Source organism: Phyllobates terribilis, unplaced genomic scaffold, assembly GCF_046119375.1.
Source record: "Phyllobates terribilis strain yellow unplaced genomic scaffold, ASM4611937v1 Scaffold_3__8_contigs__length_932513732, whole genome shotgun sequence".
Taxonomy (NCBI): domain Eukaryota; kingdom Metazoa; phylum Chordata; class Amphibia; order Anura; family Dendrobatidae; genus Phyllobates; species Phyllobates terribilis.
In genome coordinates this window covers 493,794,463-493,818,317 of record NW_027362763.1, presented here as the reverse complement: position 1 = coordinate 493,818,317, position 23,855 = coordinate 493,794,463, and positions in this window count along the sequence as shown.

The window sequence follows — 23,855 nt, the reverse complement described above, 5'->3', positions numbered from 1 at the left end:
GCTGTCCCTACAGTAAGACTAAGCTGAATCCCTACGATGTAGCATGCTGCCTGTTCCTAGCGAACAGACCTGCCTTTGTCCTCGGCTAGTCTGAACAGTGGGTCCGAGCCTCCCCCACTGTATCTCTGCATTGCCAAGCAAGCTCTAACTGGACATTCTGGTTAACCGTCATACAATCTCAGCCTCTAGCCTCAGGTAACCTTAATCTAGGACAGCTCAGCGCTCCACCGCCAATCCCGGTGTTCTATAATATCTTGTTTTTTTATTTCTAGGTATTTGTAATATACAACATAGTGCCTATCTTGACCTATCTGTACAGGTCACCCATTTGATCAAGTTAAATTAATCGCTCTCCAATACAGGTAAATCTCATCGACTTACCTTGTAAATAACTATCGATTTTTGTCATCTCCTAAACTGACATCCCCCTTCTCATAGAAGTTTATACTGACCTCGAACCCGGATGCCCGTATGTCTTACCTCTTCAGACCATCTCAGTAAATCTTCCCTTCCTCCCTTGAGACAACACATTAAGTATCTACCTGCTCACCCCCTCACATCTCATCTGTTTCCCCCTAGGAGACCCCATCCAGGATTGACTCTCACGTCCACCTCAGCCTATCAGCTACCCCTTACCAGACCTAGTATTTTTCCTCATATCGCAATTCTTATATTGCACAATTATCATTTTAATATTTTAACAACTTAATAAAAATAACTGTTTTAATATCACCTCTCTAATTTTATTGTGAGTAACTCAACCCCACCAGGACCAGTGCAGAAACGACTCACGATTTAGTAGGAGGAAGAGGAGAAGGATGAGGAGGAGAGCATAGTCAGCCATCCTCTTGGTGAGGACATGGAAGTCTTGCCTCTATGTGGTTTGGCCCAAATGACTGAGTTTTCTACGCTGCCTTTCCCGTCACCCTCATGTTGTCCAAATTTTGGGTGATAGTCATTATTGGTTGGTGACCCTTCTAGACCCATGCTACAAGGAGAACTTTCTGTTTCTTATTCCTGCGCAGGACAGGTCAAATAAAATGGGGCAGTATCAGAAGGCCCTTGTTGCAGAATTATTAAAAAAATTCCCATCTGAAAACGCTGGCGGCAGAGGTCACAGTTCATTGGACAATCAATGAGTACAGATGAGAGAGACAAAAATGCAATTCAGCAGAGGCAGAGGAACACTGTCAAAGTTCTGAGACAGTTTACTCAGACCTTCCCATTGCACAAGCCCTGATGCGCGGGGTACTCATCCGAGGAGGGAAAAGTTGCAGAAGATGCTGAGGGAGTACCTTGCCAACTGTACAAACGTCCTCCGTGATTCCTCTGTGCCTTATAATTATTGGGTATTCAAGCTGAACACGTGGCATGAACTGGCTGTCTACGCCTTGGAGGTCCTAGCCTGCCCTGCCGCTAGCATTTTGTCAGAGCGGTTTTTAGTGCCGCCGGTGGAATTATAACCGATAGGCGCATCCGCCTGTCAACTGAAAATGCTGACAGGCTGACTCTTATAAAAATGAACAAGGGCTGGATTGGGCCAGACTTCTCAACACCAACACGAGCGTAACATAAACTCAAACAAAGTGTCTTCTTTTTGGGAGGTCTAACTCAATTCCCATGCACCTCTGTCTTCACACCCAGACAGAAGTATATGCTTCCTGATTTTGTATATTTGCTCTGGTCCTTCTCCTCCGCATCCTCATCCTCCACCACCATATCACCACCATATGTACCATATCAACATATCTACATCTCTTGCAAGGGACATTGCATAGGCAAACAGTATGGGAGGCCCAGTTCCTGATAATGGGAACATTTTTTTTAGTAGGCCCTCTGACCTTTACGTCTTTTGCAAGGGGCATTGGAGTTCCTCCAAATTTTTGGAAGTCGTTGCTTCACTGCGTAGGCAAACAGTATGGGAGACCCAGTTCCTAATAATGGGAACATTGTTTTTAGGAGGCCCTCTGACCTCTATGTCTCTTGCAAGGTCATTGGAGTGCCTCCAAATTTTTGACAGCCATTGCAGTCACTGCATAGGCAAATAGTATGGGAGACCCTCTCCTTTCTAATGGGAACATGTCGTTACTGAGGCCCACCTCTATGTGTCTTTAAATTGTTATTGTGATTTTTCCTAAATTTTGGCAGCCTTTGCACTCACTTCATACCCTATAATTGAATACCAGACCCTCTCCTTTCTAATGGGAACATGTCATACTCGTTACTGTGGCCCAGCTCTATGTGTCTTTAAATTCTTAGTGAGGTTTTTCCTAAATTTTGGCATCTGTTGGACTCACTGCATACCCTATAACTGAATAGCAGACCCTCTCCTTTCTAATAGGAACATGTTGTTACTGTGGCCCAGCTCTATGTGTCTTTAAATTGTTAATAGGGTTTTTCCTAAATTTTGGTAGCTGTTGCACTCACTGCATACCCTATAACTGAATAGCAGACCCTTTCCTTTCTAATGGGAACATGTAGTTTCTGTGGCCCAGCTCTATCTGTCTTTAAATTGTTATTATGGTGTTTCCTAAATTTTTGCAGCCATTGCACTCACTGCATACCCTATAACTGAATAGCAGACCCTCTCCTTTCTAATGGGTACATGTCATACGCGTTAGTGTGGCCCAGCTTCATGTGTCTTTAAATTGTTATTGGGGTTTTTCCCAAATTTTGGGAAAATGTCTCTTCAAAGGGGTATTGGGTTGCATCAGAATTTTTGGCAGCCCTTGCAGTCACTGGATATGCAATAACAGTATAGGAGACCCACTCGTTAATAATGGGAACAACAAAGCATAGCCGGCTGATGGCTCCCTAACAATGAGAGCCGACTGCTGGCCCTTTAAGAATAGTAAGGGCTGCCTGATGACCCTATAAATATAGGCTTTGTGATTTTCAGAGTCTCTTCATCATAAATGAAACATGATGTGTTTGATGATGTGTCACACACCACACCAGATAAGGTTGTAAAATGTTAAAATGACATTTCCTGGTGAATGCATTTGTCTTGGTTGAAAGCAATGCAAAAGTGCAAAAACGCATCAAAAACGCTACATGTGAACATAGCCCAAGGTGTGGAGGAGCATTTTTGTTTTTGGTTATTTATTTTGCCTTATATGCAAGTCATTACCCTGGAAAGGATGTTCATTAACATATTTCCCAGGAAAATCCATTTTGATTTTGCTTTTGAATGTTTTATTGTGAGTACGGAAAAGTGGCGTAATATCTCTGACAACATTGCTGACAACATTAACCTGGGAGTCAGAAATGCTTCCAGGGGTCTTCCCCATGCTGTTGCCCTGTCATTTGAGCACTGTTCCCATCGATTTGGGCAATTGTTAGGCCCTTTGCAAACCACCGGGGGGAGCCACCGGAAAAATGCTCTTTTTTCCCATGGACTTACATTGGGCTCGTTACTCGGACCGAGCACTCGCTCATTCCAATTTGCTCGACTCGAACAAGTACCCAAGCATTTTAGTGCTCGCTTATCACTATATATTATACATTAATACATTTACATAAATAAGAATAAGCGAAGTTATATGTAATCTTGAAAATTTTACAAAATATTTACAGTATTATGTACAATAGTATTTAGAGAAGAACAGTTTTTTTAATTTGCCAAATCACACGGATCTTCCCAGGTGATTCGATTTGCATTTCAATTATTCTCCTCAAATTGAATGGCCCCTATTATTCTCTGAGTTCTTCAAAGACCCCAGAGCATAATAAACATAAGATGTAAAAAACTTATAATTGGGTCACTGCTCATCTGTCCGGCCCCTCCGCTGCTTGTTGTCCACTGTGCAGTCCTGAGAATTCTAATAATGAAAAAATCAGTCCAGGAAGAGAAAGAAGCCCTTTTCTCTCATACGCTATGTTACAAATCGAGATATGTGAATTTATTCAAGTGAAATTGAATTGTTCATTTTTGAGAAAGCGTATTTTTGTAAATTGGTTTCATGTGGATTCAGCAAAATTATGGCTCCCGTCTCATGCATCTTCATAATCCTTTGATGCTCACCTACATGCACTAATTATCACCATACACTGCAATAATGTGAATAATTGCAAGATCAAATCACCCCAAATGAATAACAATGTAACATAAAAGTTTTAAATAATATAAGAATATATATAAAAAAATTGCATCACCTGATGGCATGGGTTTTTTATACTCATGTTTATTTCCTTTTTGTGTATTGGAACAAAACAAAGAACAGAGAAAAAATGCAAATTGGACATAATTTTACACAAAGCTCCAAAAATAGGCCTGATAAAATTGTTGACACCTTTTATTTAATATTAATAATCCTGCAATTTTTGTGAGCGTGTCAAATTTTACACTCCATTTAAACTATTGCAGTTGTGGGTTCAAACCTATTCACAGTTTGTCGCTGACAAATAGCATATCTGTGAACAATGTTGTCAGAGTTTTACGCCACTTTTCTGGACTGACAAAAAAAACATACAAAAAACAAGCTAAAATGGAAAAAATGCTAAGAAACATTCTTTCCAGGGTAATGACTTGTAAATAAGGCCAAAGAAATACTAAAAAAAAAGTTATGGACTGTGGAAGACATTTATGCGACCTGAATGAACAGTCATATGGAGCTGATGATACCACCTAGTTGCACCTGCCCTTTTGTAAATGCATCTAACAGAGTTATTGATAGGGAATAGAAAAGATTTGACATTTTTTTGGGCAGCACCAGCAGCACGCTGTATAAAGCAATAAATAATACCTATTTACACTGCGATACCTCACCCATAAACAAATTTCAGATAAGACAGTTAATATTCTAGAATATAGAATCTATTTGAATTGTCCTTCCCATTATTAAGGATTAGGTCTCCTTTATGGTTATTGCATATGCAGCAATTTCAAAGGCTGACAAAAATTAGGACGCACTCCAATACACATTTGAAGAGACGTAAGAAAAAAAAAATTAAAACACAGTAGGATCTTTAGTATAAAAACCAGACTCGCCAATGTAACGTCAATGTAATCACATTGTTCAGCTCCTGTACCTTCTCCTCCTGTTCAGCCTCCATCTCTGAAATTAACACATCAGTCACAAGCTGGAAGCACTGCAGTGCTGCCTTTGCCAAGCGCCAACAGGCTTTTCGGAAGATAATGTGCTTAATGCTTAGGTGACAAACCGCAAACCACTGCAGAGTTGTTGAAAGCTGTAACTCAGCAGGCAAATCTGTGGCTCTCACTGCTGAACATACAGCCAGGCATGGTCGTGTGTGACAGTGGCCGGATCCTGGTGGTGAAGAAATGACAGCCGGAGTAGACACGGTTTGCCTGTATGCCAGTCCTTTCATCCGACCTAAAGAATATTGCTGTGGTGAAATAAAACTCTCTCTGAGAAGCAGCCCTGGCAAAGAAAAGTCTGTGTGAAGGTTCCCAGACACTGTATGGCTGCTTTTTTACTGTGGATTGGACGTACTTATGCATGTTAATTCTCAAAACGCTTTGCAGATCAGGCCATTGCCCAACTCTGTAGTCATGAAATTCAAGGCATAAAGAAAGATCTTTGTGTGTCGAAGCACCACTGAGAAGTGTGAGCTGATGTTGGATGGGCTGCCATTGCTTATGCAACAAGCTGCATTAGAGGACTTCCTGGGAGAAATGAGAGCATAAGTAGATATGGTTTCCCTCTATGCCAGTCCTTTCACCCAGCCAAAGAATATGGCTGTGGTGAAAAACAATTCTCACCGAGAAGCAGTGACAGACTGAAGAACATTGGGCCGACTTGAGGATTTGATTCTGTGGGCCCGTCCAACCCTGCCGGGAAGCAGCCATGGCTAAGGAAAGTCTGTGTGAAGGTTCCTGGACACTCTATGGCTCCTTTTTTACTGAAGGGGAAACACACACAAACACAGGGAGAACATACAAAATCCTTGCAGATGTTGTCCTTGGTGAGATTTGAACCCAGGACCCCAGTGCTGCAAGGCTTCAGTGCTAACCACTGAGTCACTGTGCTGCCCTCTCTATTTTCCCTCTTATATCTAACATGCTGGAGAAACTTGCACCTACTGTCACTCAGTATCTTCAACTCCTTTGTGAGAAACTAATGTATTTGGGAAACGACTCAGTCTACCAAATAAAATTCCTGAGAAGGAAATTGTGGATGGCTTCGCTACTGGTACTGGCGGCACTGCTAATACCATGGTGTTGTGCCATAGTTCGCTGGAAATATTCCAGGCTGATTGGAGTCAAGCTGATTCCCACAGAAAAATACCAGTAGCAAGCTAAGGAGCTGGTGGCATCTATCATCATCACAACCAGCAAGGTTTGTACTATGAACTCTCCTGAAGGAGAAGCCAGGGCTCACCGGAGGAACCTCCGGTTTTCTGGTGTGCCCGTCCAACCCTGCCAAGAAGCAGCCCTGGCTAAGAAAAGTCTGTGGGAAGGTTCCTGGACACTCTATGGCTGCTTTTTTTTTACTGTGGACAGCCTCCAGCAATCTATAATATTGTGATCTAAAAGATCCCTTCACCGGCTCCCCATTGGCCAGACATTCCAGTTAAAAACCCTAACCATGACATGCAAAGCCATCCACAACCTGTGTGCTCCATATATCTGTGACCTAGTCTCCCGGTACATACCTGCACGCAACCTCCGATCCTCACAAGTTCTCCTTCTCTATTCCTATCTTATCTCCTCTTCCCACATTCATATACAAGATTTCTCCCGTGCATCCCCCCTACTCTGCAACTCTGTACCCCAACATATCAGACTCTTGTCCTCTGTTGAAACCTTTAGAAGGAAGATGAAAACCCACCTCTTCCGACAAGTTCATTCCAAGTGTCCAGCTTGCATACCCAATAATTAAAAGGCACAGAGGAATCAAGGAGGACGCTGGTACGGTCGGCAAGGTACTCCCTCACCATCTTTTGAAATTTTCCACTCCTTGTGAGAGTACCCCGCGCCTAAGGGCCTGTAAGCTGGACGGGTCTCAGAAAACTGTCCCAAAACGTTGACAGTGTTTCCCTGCCTCTGCTGCATTGGAGTTGCATCTCTCTCGCCTGTATGCCTTGGTTGGGCAACGAACTGTGACCTCTGCCGCTAGCATGTTCAGATGGGAATTTTTTAACAGTTCTGCAGCAAGGGCCTTCTGGTACTGCCCCATTTTTGTAGACCTCTCCACCTCAGGAATAAGAGAGTGAAAGTTCTCCTTGTAGCGGGGGTCTAAAAGTGTCACCAACCAGTAATGACTGTCACCCAACATTTTGACAACGCGAGGGTCACATTTAAGGCAGTGTAACATAAAATCAGCCATGCGTGCCAGAGTAGTAACGGGCAAGACTTCCGTGTCCTCACCAAGATGATGACTGACCATGCTCTCCTCCTCCTCCTCCTCCCCCCGTCCTCAGGCCACCCACACTGAACCGACGGTATGACAGTTGTACAGGTACTACCGTCTACAGCGCATGATACCAGCTCCTGTTCTTCCTCCTTCTCCTCCTCTCCCTCATTGTCTCCCAATGCACGTTGGGATGAGATGAGGCTGGGCTGTGTGTAATCGACCGCTACGTCTTCTTGATCCATCTCATCATACTCTTCCTGCAATGCCTCCTCTTTAATTCTCTGCAGAGACCACTGCAAAAGACAGACAAGTGGGATGCTGACGCTAGTGACCACCACTCACCATCTTGGTGGACTCCTCAAAGTTTGCCAGGATGGTAAATATGTCAGACATCCAGGTCCACTCCTGAGGTCTTATGTGTGGAGTCTGACCTGAATGTCGACGGCCTTGTTGCAGCTTGTACTCCACAACTGCTCTCTTCTGCTCACAAATCCTTTGCAACATGTGGAGGGTAAAGTTCCAACGTGTGGGGACATCACACACCAGTCGGTGTGCCGGAAGCTGCAAACGCTGCTGCAACACAGCAAGGGCGGAGGAAACTGTAGCCGACTTCCGAAAATGAGCTGACAGGCAGCCTACTTTGACGAGCAGATCTGGCAACTCGGGGTACGATTTAAGAAACTGCTGAACCACGAGGTTAAGCACATGAGCCAGGCATGGTACGTGTGTGATCTCGCCTCGCCTCAGAGCCGCCACCAGGTTATGGCCTTTGTCACACACGACCATGCCTGGATTTAGGCTCAGCGGTCTCAGCCACAGATCTGCCTGCTCTTTCACAGCTGTCCACAACTCACAAGCAGCGTAAGGTTTATCACCTAAGCTTATGAGTTTCAACACAGAGTGTTGCCACTTGGCTGAGGCAGTACTGCAATGCTTCCAGCTTGTAACTGATGTGGTGATATCTGAAATGGAGGCTGAACATGAGGAGGAGGAGGAGGATGATGCGCAGGAGCTGTACACTGTGAGGGCAACTCTGACTGACATAGGGCCCACAATCCTCGGTGTGCATCTCTGGCTGCTATGGTCATAAAAGGGGACAAACTTATGGTGTGGCACCCATGCTCCCCTGACATCAACCCCATTGAGAACCTCTGGAGCATCATCAAAAGTAGTGTTTATGATGGCGGGGGGCAGTTCACATCTAAGCAACAGCTCTGGGAGGATATTCTGTCCTCATGCAAAACAATTGAAGCAGAAACCATCCAAAACCTGACAAATTCAATGGACGAGAGAGTTAAGAAGCTCCTTTCGAACAAACGGTCCTATGTGCAAATGTAACATCACCAAGAATAAAGTTTTGAGTTGAAAACTGTTTGATTTCAGTTTGTAATAACCTGCTAATGCTTATAATTTCAAAAATGACAATTTTTTTGTTCTTTATTAAAATGAAAAGGTTGAAAACTCTGCTGTGCATAATAATTTGGAACATGCATTTTGTGTGCAGTTTGAGTTTTTTATTTTTTAAAAAATATAGTGTTATCATAGGCAGTTTGTACAAAAACCTTTCATTTGTACTCTAATAGTTATTTGACTGGAAAATTACAATGACTGCAATTCATATAGGTAATTTGGGAAAATCTGAGAAAATATTATTTGCATAATAATTTGGAACACAGTGTAGTGTCGGCTGGGAACCGAGTACCGAGGGACGGTCACCGCCATACGGTTGCGGAAGGATTCTGTCTCCACCAGCCTAAAAGGCAGCATTTCCAACGAAAGCAGTCGTGAAATGTGCGAATTTAGGACTGTGACCTGTGGGGCGTTGGCTGCAAATTTGCTCTTTTGTTCAAAGGTCTGGGATATGGACAATTGAACTCTGCGGTGGGACGTGAACGTTGATGCTGTTTCTTGAGAAACTGCCATAACAAGTGAAGACTGAGAGGAGGGGCCATCTTTGCATGCAGTATGGACAGGGGATTGCCTTGCACGCACAACAGGGGGTTCTCTTAGATGCACAACAGTGGAAGAAGCAGTGGTGGCACCCGCTGACACTGGTCGTGGACCCTGGGGTTCGCCCCACAAAGTCGGGTGCTTTGCTGACATGTGCCTGATCATGCTGGTTGTGGTCAGGCTGGTAGTTTTGTCACCCCTGCTGATGATGGTCTGGCAGGTGGTACAAATGGCCTTTTTGGGGTTATCAGCAGAGTCTTTAAAAAAATTCCAGACTCTGGAAGACGTACCGGTTGTACTGGCAATGTCCCTCATGTTGTTGTTATGGGGAACGGTTCCTCTCCTTCTGTCTGCGGCCACCACACTGCTTCTTCCTGCCTGTTGGGGTACTCTGCCTCCCTCCCCCTATGTGCTGCTGGCCTCGCTCTCCGTGTCCTCCTGCCACGTTGGGTCAGTTACTACATCAGTTACTAGATCATCCACCACCTTCTCCTCTTCCACTTCCGCACCATGGTCCTCCTCCTCACTTCGTGGCAATTGTGTCTCGCCATCATCCACCTCTTGTGACAAATTGCCAGCGTCGCCTCCGTGTAGCCTGTGGCCATCGCTGCATGGGATCTCCTCTACCACCACTTCAAGCGGAGCAGGCGAGGGGTCCAAATATGGAAATGGACGAGTGAACAGCTCTTCAGAGTGTCCAACTGTGGGATCAGTTGCTGTCTGACGACACTCGGCATGGTGGGAGGAAGGAGCATCAGGGTGAGGAGGAGTATGCAGTCGAGATTCACGGCTACTAACACTTGACCGTGTGGAAGACAAACCGGAGGTGGTGGTGCCCAGGTTATTGGAATTATTATCTGCTATCCAATTAATAACCTGTTCACACTGATCAGTTCGCAATAGTGGTGTTGTTGTGTGCTTTCCTAGTAATTCGGTCAAGAGCTGGGAGCGAGAAGATGTGGCTGTAGGTTGTGGCACATTTTCACCTTGGCCACGGCCCCCTCCTCTGTACGCACTATCACCAGAACGTCCATTTCCATGTCACTTGCCACGCGCCTTGCCCATTGTAAATGAAGTAAAATAGCTTACACTCGCACTATCAATGGCAAAAGGGTAATAAAAAGGAGATTAGAACCATGGAAGAGGAAAACCACAGTTCTATTTATCTGTCCTACACCAGAATCTTTTAAACATATATATTTGTGTCTGAACAGTCATCGAAACACTCAAACTGCTTTTTTCTATGCAAAAAGGTGGATTACACCCAGATTTGAACCGTGGAAGAGGAAAACCACAGTTCTAGTTCTCTGGCCTACACCAGACTCTTTTAAACAGATATATTTGTGTCTGAACAGTCAGCGAGACACTCAAACTGTTTTTTTTTATGCAAAAAGGTGGATTACACCCAGATTTGAACCGTGGAAGAGGAAAACCACAGTTCTAGTTCTCTGGCCTACACCAGACTCTTTTTAACAGATATATTTGTGTCTGAACAGTCAGCGAGACACTCAAACTGTTTTTTTACATGTAAAAAAGGCAAAAAGGTGGATTACACCCAAATTTGAACCGTGGAAAAGGAAAACCACAGTTCTATTTCTCTGGCGTACACCAGAATCTTTTAAACAGATATATTTGTGTCTGAACAGTCAGCGAGACACTCAAACTGTTTTTGTTTATGGAAAAAAGGCAAAAAAGTGGATAATACAGAGATTTGAACCGTGGAACTTCAAAACCACAGTTCTAGTTATCTGACCGAAACCAGAGTTTTTTAAACAGATATATTTGTGTCTGAACACTCACAGACACACTCAATTTTTTTTTGGGGGGGAGGGGAAATACCAAAAGGTTAATAAGACGGGTATTTGTACAGTCTGATTGAGGAAAAAAAAAAAAAGAAGATTTAGATGAAAAAAATAGGATTTTTCCTGGCCCCTGAGACCTGGGCCTAAGTCTAGCAATTTGAAAAGCAGCACACAGGACTGTAATGCACTGTTTGTTGGTATAACCACTGCGTCTCCTATACAACCTGCAAGTCTGATATCTGGGATGGATATTAGTCCTCAGAAGGACTGTTTGTTTGATTTTGCAGGCTTTAGAGACCCTACACTACCTATTTCGCATTATAAATCTCTCCCTAGCTCAGCAGCACTCGCCCTACACTGTCTGCTCCGGAGCGACTGTGTCCAAGATGGCGGCGCCCGGTTTTAAATACTCGAGGTGACGCTGTGCAGCCAGCCAATCACTGTAACGCCCACAACCAACATGGCTGCGGCATTACAGTGACTGGCTGGCAATCCCTGCATGTTCATTGGCTCTGTAAAGAGCGCCAAACATTTAGGGCGAAGCTCCCGCCCAAGTAACCCGAAAATGCTCGGTGCTCGCCAAATATCTCGAGTAGTGATATTCTTTGGCGAGTACCGAGCAGTGTCGAGCATGCTCGCTCAACACTAATCATGATAGACTGATAAAAAACATATGGTCTTTAGAAAGTATTAAAATTAGGTAAATACACTGTGTGCAGAATTATTAGGCAAGTGGTATTTTAGAGGATTATTTTTATTATTGATCAACATCCCAAAAGACTCATAAATATCCAAGCTTAATATTTTTGGAAGTTGGAGTGGGCTTTTTTTCGATTTGGCTATCTTAGGAGGATATCTGTTTGTGCAGGTAACTATTACTGTGCAGAATTATTAGGCAACTTAATAAAAACCAAATATAATCCCATCTCACTTGTTTATTTTCACCAGGTAAACCAATATCAGTGCACAAAATTTAGAAATAAACATTTCTGACATGCAAAAACAAAAAACAAAAAATTAGTGATGAATATAGCCACCTTTCTTTATGATGACATTCAGCAGCCTTCCATCCATAGATTCTATCAGTTGCTTGATCTGTTTTCGATCAACATTGCATGCAGCAGCCACCATAGCCTCCCAGACACTGTTCCGAGAGGTGTACTGTTTTCCCTCCCTGTAGATCTCACATTTTATGATGGACCACAGGTGAACAAGGGGGCCATGTCATTATTTTTTCTTCTTTTAGACCTTTACTGGCCAGCCACGCTGTGGAGTAGTTGAATGCATGTGATGGAGCATTGTCCTGCATGAAAATCATGTTTTTCTATAATGATACCGACTTTTTCCTGTACCACTGCTTGAAGAAGTTGTCTTCCAGAAACTGGCAGTAGGTCTGGGAGTTGAGCTTCACTCCATACTCAACCCGAAAAGGTCCCACAATTTCATCTTTGATGATACCAGCACATACCAGTACCCCACCTCCACCTTGCTGGCGTCTGAGTCGGAGTGGAGCTCTCTACCATTTACTGATCCAGCCTCTGGCCCATCCATCTGGCCCATCAAGAGTCACTCTTATTTCATCAGTCCATAAAACCTTTGAAACATCAGTCCTAAGATATTTCTTTGCCCATTCTTGATGTTTTATCTTATGTTTCTTGTTCTTAGGTGGTCGTTTTTCAGCCTACCATACCTCGGCCATGTCCCTGAGTATCGCACACCTTGTGCTTTTTGATACTCCAGTAACGTTGCAGCTCTGAAATATGGCAAAACTGGTGGCGAAAAGCATCTTGGCAGCTTCACGCTTCATGTTCCTCAATTCATGGACAGTTATTTTGCCCCTTTTTTGGCCATCTCGCTTCTTGCGACCCTGTTGGCTATTTGCGATTAAACGCTTGATTGTTCGGTGATCACGCTTCAAAAGTTTTGGAAATTTCAAGACTGCTGCCTCCCACTGCAAGACATCTCACAATTTTGGACCTTTCAGAGCCCGTCAAATCTCTCTTCTGACCCATTTTGCCAAAGGAAAGGAAGTTGCCTAATAATTAAGCACACCTTATATAGGGTGTTGATGTCATTAGTCAACACCCCTCCTCATTACAGAGATGCACATCACCAGATTTACTTAATTTGTAGTTGGCTCTCAAGCCTATGCAGCTTGGAGTAGGACAACATGTATAAAAAGTATCATGTGAGCAAAATACTCATTAGCCTAATAATTCTGCACACAGTGTATAAATCTTAGATGAATTAAAACACATGAAAAATTACACCACATTATTATTTATTTAACTAAGGTTAAGACAAAATGAAAAAGCAGTAAGTAAAAAATTAAGTACACCCAATGTTTTACGCTCTAGGTGCCGCAAGTGCTTTGTGGACCCACTGTGCCACAGACCTGACTTACCCCAGAGGGGTGTAACTAAATTGCCTTGGTGTTCACTGGAGCCTAAAGGTACTATTGGCATGAAATTCTCACCAGATGTCGGTAACAACGCATTCAATCCACACAGGCAAAGAAATCAAAACATAGAGGTCCATATATTAACCCTCCGTCACATACAATATCGGTTCTAACGAGTTCACATACAATGTGACTGTCAGGCGCAGGCTAGAAAAATACCTATAATATCTAATGTTTGCAATTTCAGTGGATGTTTCAGGGATGTAATAAAAGAGACTACACATAATCAGGTGCAAAAAAACCCCATTTACTTAACATAAAACTAATAACTCTGAAATACAAACATTTCAAAACTCCTGCCAAATAAAAGTGATGTGCCTGTCAGGCCTATTGTATGTGACGGAGGGTTAAGTTAGGTGTAATAGTGAGAAAATGTATTTTTATGCTCTTAGGCGGCGCACGTGATTCATGGACCCACTGTGCCACAGACCAGACTTACCCTGGAGGGACGTAACTAATCAGCTAACTTGGTGTTCCCTTGAGCCTCTAGTGGTGAGGTCAGGCTTGTGAGGGAGGTAGTTTCCAGGTACCACTCCAAGGCGACGTCCGGCAGTAGCTTCTGACCCCAAAGGGCAGAGACGTACTACGGAGAAGGACGGCCACTTGGGACAGGAACCGACTGTGCAGACCTGGCGGCCATTTGGGAAAAGTTCAGACACACTGAACTCAGGATAGCTGACTGGTACCACAGATGCGGCCATGGGGTACAGGTACCGCAGATGTGGTTTTGGGTTTCAGACTGGTTCAGACACACTGGTCTCAGGATAGCTGACATGTACCGCCGATGCGGTCATGGGGTACCGGTACCGCAGATGCGGTTTCGGGATTCGGACAGATTCAGACACACTGGTCTCGGGATAGTTGACAGGTACCACTGAAGAGGACACGGGGTACAGGTACCGCAGACATGGTTTTGGGATTTGGACACCGCTGGAGCGGACACAGGAAACATGGACTAACTATGGCGGACTAACAGGACAAGGGACACGGGATACTAATACAGACTAAGGATGGGGGACCTGGCAAAATACAGTTGCAAATATACACCTACAGTACAGACCAAAAGTTTGGTCACACCTTCTCATTTAAATTTTTTTCTGTATTTTCATGATTATGAAAATTGTACATTCACACTGAAGGCATCAAAACTATGAATTAACACATGTGGAATTATATACTTAACAAAAAAGTGTGAAACAACTGAAAATATGTCTTATATTCTAGGTTCCTCAAAGTAGCCACCTTTTGCTTTGATGACTGCTTTGCACACTCTTGGCATTCTCTTGATGAGCTTCAAGAGGTAGTCACCAAAAATGGTCTTCCAACAATCTTGAAGGAGTTCCCAGAGATGCTTAGCACTTGTTGGCCCTTTTGCCTTCACTCTGCGGTCCAGCTCACCCCAAACCATCTCGATTGGGTTCAGGTCTGGTGACTGTGGAGGCCAGGTCATCTGGCATAGCACCCCATCACTCTCCTTCTTGGTCAAATATCCCTTACACAGCCTGAAGGTTTGTTTGGGGTCATTGTCCTGTTTAAAAATAAATGATGGTCCAACTAAATGCAAACTAGATGGAATAGCATGCTGGTTCAGTATGCCTTCAATTTTGAATAAATCCCCAACAGTGTCACCAGCAAAGAACCCCCACACCATCACACCTCCTCCTCCTTGCTTCACGGTGGGAACCAGGCATGTAGAGTCCATCCGTTCACCTTTTCTGCGTCGCACAAAGACACTGTGGTTGGAACCAAAGATCTCAAATTTGGACTCATCAGACCAAAGCACAGATTTCCACTGGTCTAATGTCCATTCCTTGTGTTCTTTAGCCCAAACAAGTCTCTTCCGCTTGTTGCCTGTCCTTAGCAGTGGTTTCCTAGCAGCTGTTTTACCTTGAAGACCTGCTGCACAAAGTCTCCTCCTAACAGTTGTTGAAGAGATGTGTCTGCTGCTAGAACTCTGTGTGGCATTGACTTGGTCTCTAATCTGAGCTGCTGTTAGCCTGCGACTTCTGAGGCTGGTGACTCGGATAAACTTATCCTCAGAAGTAGAGGTGACACTTGGTTTTCCTTTCCTGGAAGGTGTGTCTAAACTTTTGGTCTGTACTGTATATAAATAAATCATTTTGGCCAAGTAGGAATCATAGACACCAAAGAATAGAGCAAAGAATTGGGTGGCCAAAAATAAAATTGCAAATACTTTATTTAAATACATATAAAAAAACATAAACATGCTAAAAGAAAAGAAAACACCACAGATGGAACAGTAGGTGGGTGAACCTGGACAATGAAGTATGTAGGTAAATATATAGATATAGATAGATATAGATATAGATGTAGTTATATACTCTATATATATACATATATATACTGCTCAAAAAAATAAATGGAACAATCAAATAACACATCCTTAATCTGAATGAATGAAATATTCTCATTGAATACTTTGTTCTGTACAAAGTTGAATGTGCTCACAACAGAATCACACAAAAATCATCAATGGAAATCAAATGTATTAATCAATGGAGGCCTGGATTCGGAATCAACCCAAAAATTAAAGTGGAAAAACACACTACAGGATAAGCCAACTTGACGTAATGTCCTTAAAACAAGTCTAAATGAGGCTCAGTATTGTGTGTGGCCTCCACGTGACTGTATGACCTCCCTACAATGCCTGGGCATGCTCCTGATGAGGTTGAGGATGGTCTCCTGGGGACCTCCTCCCAGACCTGGACTAAAGCATCTGCCAACTCCTGGACAGTCTGTGGTGTGGTGTTGGTGGATGGAGCGAGACATGATGTCCCAGATGTGCTCAATCGGATTCAGTTCTGGGAAACGGGCAGGCCAGTCCATAGCTTCAATGCCTTCATCTTGCAGGAACTGCTGACACAATCCAGCCACATGAGGTCTGGCATTGTCCTGCATTAGGAAATACCTAGGGCAAACAGCACCATCATATGGTCTCACAAGGGGTCTGAGGATCTCATCTCGGTACCTAATGACAGTCAGGCTACCTTTGGCAAACACATGGAGGGCTGTGCGGCCCTCCAAAGAAATGCCACTCCACATCATTATTGACCCACTGCCAAAGCGGTCATACTGAAGGATGATGAAGGCAGCAGATCGCTCTCCACGGCGTCTCCAGACTCTGTCACATTTGTTACATGTGCTCAGTGCTAACCTGCTTTCATCTGGGAAGACCACAGGGCGCCAGTGATGACTTTGCCAATCCTGGTGTTCTTAGGCAAATGCCAAGTGTCCTGCACAGTGTTGGGCTGTGAGCACAACCCCCATCTGTGGACGTCGGGCCATCATACCACCCTCATGGAGTCGGTTTCTAACTATTTGTGCAGACACATGCACATTTGTGGCCTGCTGGAGGTCATTTTGCAGGGCTCTGGCAGGGCTCCTCCTGTTCCTCCTTGCACAAAGGCAAAGTCCTGCTGCTGTGTTGTTGCTCTCCTACGGCCCCCTCCACATCGCCTGGTGTATTGGCCTGTCTCCTGGTAGCGCCTCCAGCCTCTGGACACTATGCTGACAGATACAGCAAAACTTCTTGCCACAGCTCGCATTGATGTGCCATCCTGGATGAGCTGCCTTACCTGAGCAAATTCTGTGTGTTGTAGAGTCCGTCTCATGCTACCACGAGTGTGAAACACAACCAACATTCAAAAGTGACCAAAACATCAGCCAGAAAGCAAATGGTACTGAGATGTGGTCTCTGGTCCCCACCTGCAGAACCACTCCTTTATTGAGTGTGTCTTGATAATTGCCAATAATTTCCATCTATTGTCTATTCCATTTGCACAACAGCATGTGAAATTGATTGTCAATCAGTGTTGCTTCCTAAGCGGACAGTTTGATTTCACAGAAGTTTGATTTACTTGGATTTATATTCTGTTGTTTAAGTGTTCCCTTTATTTTTTTGAGCAGTGTATATATATATATATATATATATATATATATATATATATATATATATATATATATATATATATATTCTCACACCACAAAAGGTGGGTATATCAATTTACACAGTCTTCAACAATAATCCAGGGGTGTTTGTACACAGTAATATGTCTTTTTATGCATAGTAAAAATGTACAAACATCCCATAACTAACGCATCAAAATGACAGGTATGAAAAATTACAAACCAACACGTCAAAGAAAAATCATGTATATTCATATGGCACAGCAAGGTGTGCAGAGGTGTCTATGTTAAATTAAATATTCAGGGAGAGAATGAGGCAATTTAGCACCCTAAATAAAGTCTATCATATTTAATAGGGATGTTGAAGAATGATGAAAGGTGTCAGTAATTCCGCACTCCTCTGTTAAATTAGATTATACAGGATCCAGTCCTTTTGTGATAGATTTATTCCTTTGATAAGCTGAAAATAGACGCGTTTCGTGGATGTCCCGTCCACTCCTTCAAAGGTATGGCTTAAGAGAGGTTAGCAGCAGGGAACATATATACCATCATAAGTGCAAAAAAACTGGCGCCAAAACGCCAGCAGCTTTTTTTTTTTTTTTTTTAAACAGAACTTAACATATTCCTTAAAACAGTGTGTCTGATAGTGTCATTAGAAGGACACTCAAAACAAAGTAATGAGAGTTGGATAAAATTGAAAAAGACTTAAAATATCTTCCACATATGTTATAAAGAGTAAAAATATATATATATATACAGTTAGGTCCATATATATTTGGACAGAGACAACATTTTTCTAATTTTGGTTCTAGACATTACCACAATGAATTTTAAACAAAACAATTCAGATGCCGTTGAAGTTCAGACTTTCGGCTTTCATTTGAGGGTATCCACATTAAAATTGGATGAAGGGTTCAGGAGTTTCAGCTCCTTAACATGTGCCACCCTGTTTTTAAAGGGAACAAAAGTTATTGGACAGCTTAAATAATTGTAAATAAAATGATCATTTCTAGTACTTGGTTGAAAACTCTTTGTTGGCAATGACTGCTGAAGTCTTGAACTCATGGACATCACCAGACGCTGTGTTTCCTCCTTTTTGATGCTCTGCCAGGCCTTCACTGTGGTGGTTTTCAGTTGCTGTTTGTTTGTGGGCCTTTCTGTCTGAAGTTTAGTCTTTAACAAGTGAATTGCATGCTCAGTTGGGTTGAGATCAGGTAACTGACTTGGCCATTCAAGAATATTACACTTCTTTGCTTTAATAAACTCCTGCATTGCTTTGGCTTTATGTTTTGGGTCATTGTCCATCTGTAGTATGAAACGACGACCAATCAGTTTGGCGGCATTTGGCTGGATCTGAGCACACAGTATGGCTCTGAATACATCAGAATTCATTTGGCTGCTTCTGTCCTGTGTGGCATCATCAATAAACAATAGTGACCCAGTGCCACTGGCAGCCATGCATGCCCAAGCCATCACACTGCCGCCGCTGTGTTTTACAGATGATGTGGTATGCTTTGGATCATGATCTGTACCACGCCTTCGTCATACTTTTCTCTTTCCATCATTCTAGTAGAGGTTGATCTTGGTTTCATCTGTCCAAAGAATGTTTTTCCAGAACTGTGCTGGCTTTTTTTAGATGTTTTTTAGCAAAGTCCAGTCTAGCCTTTTTATTCTTGATGCTTATGAGTGGCTTGCACCGTGCAGTGAACTCTCTGTATTTACTTTCATGCAGTCTTCTCTTTATGGTAGATTTGGATATTGATACGGCTACCTCCTGGAGAGTGTTGTTCACTTCGTTGGCTGTTATGAAGGGGTTTCTCTTTGCCATGGAGATTATTGTGCGATCATCCACCACTGTTGTCTTCCGTGGGTGCCCAGGTCTTTTTGCATTGATGAGTTCACCAGTGCTTTCTTTCTTTCTCAGGATGTACCAAACTGTAGATTTTGCCACTCCTAATATTGTAGCAATTTCTGGGATGGTTTTTCTCTGTTTTTTGCAGCTTAAGGATGGCTTGTTTCACCTGCATGGAGAACTCCTTTGACCACATGTTTACTTCACAGCAAAACCTTCCAAATGCAATCACCACACCTCAAATCAACTCCAGGCCTTTTATCTGCTTAATTGAGAATGACATAACGAAGGTATTGCCCACACCTGTCCATGAAATAGTCTTGTAATCAATTGTCCAATTACTTTTGGTCCCTTTAAAAACAGGGTGGCACATATTAAGGAGCTGAAACTCCTAAACCCTTCATCCAATTTTAATGTGGATACCCTCAAATGAAAGCTGAAAGTCTGAACTTCAACTGCATCTGAATTGTTTTGTTTAAAATTCATTGTGGTAATGTCTAGAACCAAAATTAGAAAAATGTTGTCTCTGTCCAAATATATATGGACCTAACTGTATATATATATATATATATATATATATATATATATATATATATATATATATATCTTTTTTTTTTCTTAGAAAAACAGAGTAATTACACATGCATCAATTTTTGTAGAAAAGTATAAATCCATTTATTTTACATATATGCTGACAGTTAACTATTAAAAACAACAATTATTTTACAGACAGTGAGCCGTAGTAGATGATGAACCGATCAATTGGGGTGGTTTGCAGGTCTACAAGTGTGTATCCTGAGTGGCATTAACATCAATCATATCACATTGCAGTAAACAGTTTAACACCAGTCTTTTTTAGTAATCAGAAGGGCTTTATCTTCCCCTCTCCACGGGAGGTAGCAAACAGCAGGCAGAGAGAAAACAACAAGTCACAGTTTAACAGCACGCCATTACATACATATCTCAGTCTATGCCTCAAATGCAATCATAAAAGTAGGCTGCAAACTATCAGTGCTCATGTACCCAGTACACAGATACCCTGTGCTGAAATCTCAAACCCCAGTTAGTGTCACCTCACTGAATTAAGCAAGAATATCTCATTTTGCGGTGTTAGCGGCGTTAAATTATGTATTACATGCTATTACCAGTCAGGAAGGCTGTTAGGACCCACTTACCACGTGACCCCTGGCCCCAATGCGCATTTCGCACTAGCTTCCTCCACGGGGTGTGGCTACAGGCTCAGCCAATCACTCTTTTATGTCGGGCTAAGAAATCACGTGCTTCAATCTGTCCAATACTGATCAGAAGGCGGCGCATGCATTCAGCCCCTCCTGCCCTCCTCCCACCGTCCCTCGCTCCTCAACCACGCATGTCTGGACACCAGGATTACATGTGAAATTAGATCTTAGGAGGAGCACAAAATATTATCATACCCTTTCCTCTTGATGTGGTTAATTTAATTTAATCACTGCTTTGGCTTTATTGGTGACATGAAGCATATTTATATTTCATCCTGACAATAGGGACACGGACAAGATAGGAAGCATATGCATAAAGTGGTCAGGGTTACACCATGAACATACACTTTAATTATGCTAATCCTTGTTAATGCGTTCATACAGTTGTATCCCTCCTAAAAAAATGAAAAAAATGACTAAATAATGTCGACCAACTATCAGATACCTCCGTGGTCTAGAGGCACTAACCATGGACGTTGTCTTGATATGGTATATAATACCAAGGAACGACGGGTTTGAATTACTATAAATATTACGAAAAACTCTTTTATATATTTTTTTTACTATATATATATATATATATATATATATATATATATATATATATATATATTTACTCATTATAACTTATATGGAAGATGTTTTAAGTCTATTTCAATTTTATACAACTCTCATTATTTTTTTATGAGTGTCCTTCTAATGACACTATCAGACACACTGTTTTAAGGAATACGTATAGTTTTGTTTAAAAAAAAAAGCTGCTGGCATTTTGGCGCCAGTTTTTTGCACTGACCAAGGTATACAGTATATGTTCACTGCTGCTAACCTCTCTTAAGCTATACACTTGAAGAAGTGGACCGGACGTCCATGAAACGCGTCTGTTTTTAGCTTGTCAAAGGAATAAATCTATCACAAAAGGACTGGATCCTGTAGAATCTAATTTAACAGAGGAGCACGGAATTACTGACACCTTTCATCATTCTTCTACATTGCTAACCAACAAGGTTTGGTGTCTCCAGCAGCCCTCTCTCACGCTTAATACATGAGTTGTGCATGTCACAACCCCGCAAGGTAAGCACATTCTCATTTAATAATTTTGTTTGCCTGGGTAACAGCACTATTGCGCCCCCATTCTTATTTCTTTGTAATATCTAATAGGGAGGATTACACAATTTTAGTCCCACAATAGGGATTAGTGTTCAGCGAGCATGCTCGACACTGCTCATTACTCGCCCGAGCATCACGCTACTCGGGATGTTCGGCGAGCACCGAGCATTTCCGGGTTTTCTCGGGCGGGAGCTCGGGTCTCCACCCTGCACGTTTGGCGCTCTTTACAGAGCCAATGAACATGCAGGGATTGCCAGCCAGTCACTGTAATGCTGCAGCCATGTTGTTTGTGGGCATTACAGTGATTGGCTGGCCGCACAGCGTCACCTCGAGTATTTAAAACTGGGCGCCGCCATCTTGGACACAGTCGCTCCGGATCAGCCAGTGTAGGGTCAGTGCTGCTGAGTTAGGGAGAGATATATAGTGCAAAATAGGTAGTGTAGGGTCTCTAAAGCCTGCCAAATCAAACAAACAGTCCTTCTCAGGACTAATATCCATCCCAGATATCAGGCAGGCAGGCAGGCTGGCTGTATAAGAGACGCAGAGGTTATACAAGCAAATGCTGCATTACAGTCCTGTGTGCTCCTGTTGGTCAAATTGCTAGACTTATCACCCCGGTCTCAGGGGCCAGGAACATTTTTTTTCATCTAAATCCTGTATTTTTTTTTTCCTCAGTCAGACTGTCCAAATACGCGTCTTATTAAACTTTTGGTATTCCCCTCCCCCCAAAAAATTGAGTGTGTCTGTGACTGTTCAGACACCAATATATCTGTTCAAAAGAGTCTGGTGTAGGCCAGAAAAATAGAACTGTGTTTTTTCAGTTCCACGGGTCAAATCTCAGTATTATCCTGTTTATGGCATTTTTTGCCGTAAAAAAAACTGTAATAGTGTCTCCCTGACTGGTCAGACACCAATATATCTGTTTAAAAGATACTGGTGTATGCCACATAACTATAACTGTGGTTTTGCAGTTCCACTGGTCAAATCTCTGTATTATCCTGTTTTTGGCATTTTTTGCCGTAAAAAAAACTGTAATAGTGTCTCCCTGACTTGTCAGACACCAATATATCTGTTTAAAAGAGTCTGGTGTACGCCACATAACTATAACTGTGGTTTTGCAGTTCCACAGGACAAATCTCTGTATTATCCTGCTTTTTGCATTTTTTGCCAAAAAAAAACCAGTAATAGTGTCTCCCTGACTGATCAGACACCAATATATCTGTTTAAAAGAGTCTGGTGTAGGCCAGAAAAATAGAACTGTGGTTTTGCAGTTCCAAGGGTCAAATCTCTGTATTATCCTGTTTTTGGCATTTTTTGCCGTAAAAAAAACTGTAATAGTGTCTCCCTGACTGTACAGACACCAATATATCTGTTTAAAAGAGTCTGGTGTAGGCCAGAAAAATAGAACTGTGGTTTTGCAGTTCCACGGGTCAAATCTCTGTATTACCCTGTTTTTGGCATTTTTTGCCGTAAAAAAACTGTAATAGTGTCTCCCTGACTGGTCAGACACCAATATATCTATTTAAAAGAGTCTGGTGTACGCCACATAACTATAACTGTGGTTTTGCAGTTCCATGGGTCAAATCTCTGTATTATCCTGCTTTTGGCATTTTTTGCTGTAAAAAAAAAACAGTAATAGTATCTCCCTGACTGTTCAGACACCAATATATCTGTTTAGAAGTGTCTGGTGTAGGCTGGAAAAATAGAACTGTGATTTTGAAGTTCCAAGGGTCAAATCTCTGTATTATCCTGTTTTTGGCATTTTTTGCCGTAAAAAAAACTGCAATAGTTTCTCCCTGACTGTACAGACACCAATATATCTGTTTAAAAGAGTCTGGTGTAGGCCAGAAAAATAGAACTGTGGTTTTGCAGTTCCACGGGTCAAATCTCTGTATTATCCACATTTGGGTCTTTCTTACATAAAAAAAACAGTTTGAGTGTGTCGCTGACTGTTCAGCCCCAAATATATCTATTTAAAATAGTCTGGTATACGCCAGTTTATTAGAACTGTGGTTTTGCAGATCATCGGTTCAAATCTCTGTATTATCCTGCTTTTGGCCTGTTTTACGTAAAAAAACAGTAATAGTGTCTCCCTGTCTGTTCAGTCACAAATATATCTGTTTAAAAGTTTCTGGTGTAGGCCAGACAAATAGAACTGTGGTTTACCTTTTCCACGGTTCTAATCTCCTATTTATTACC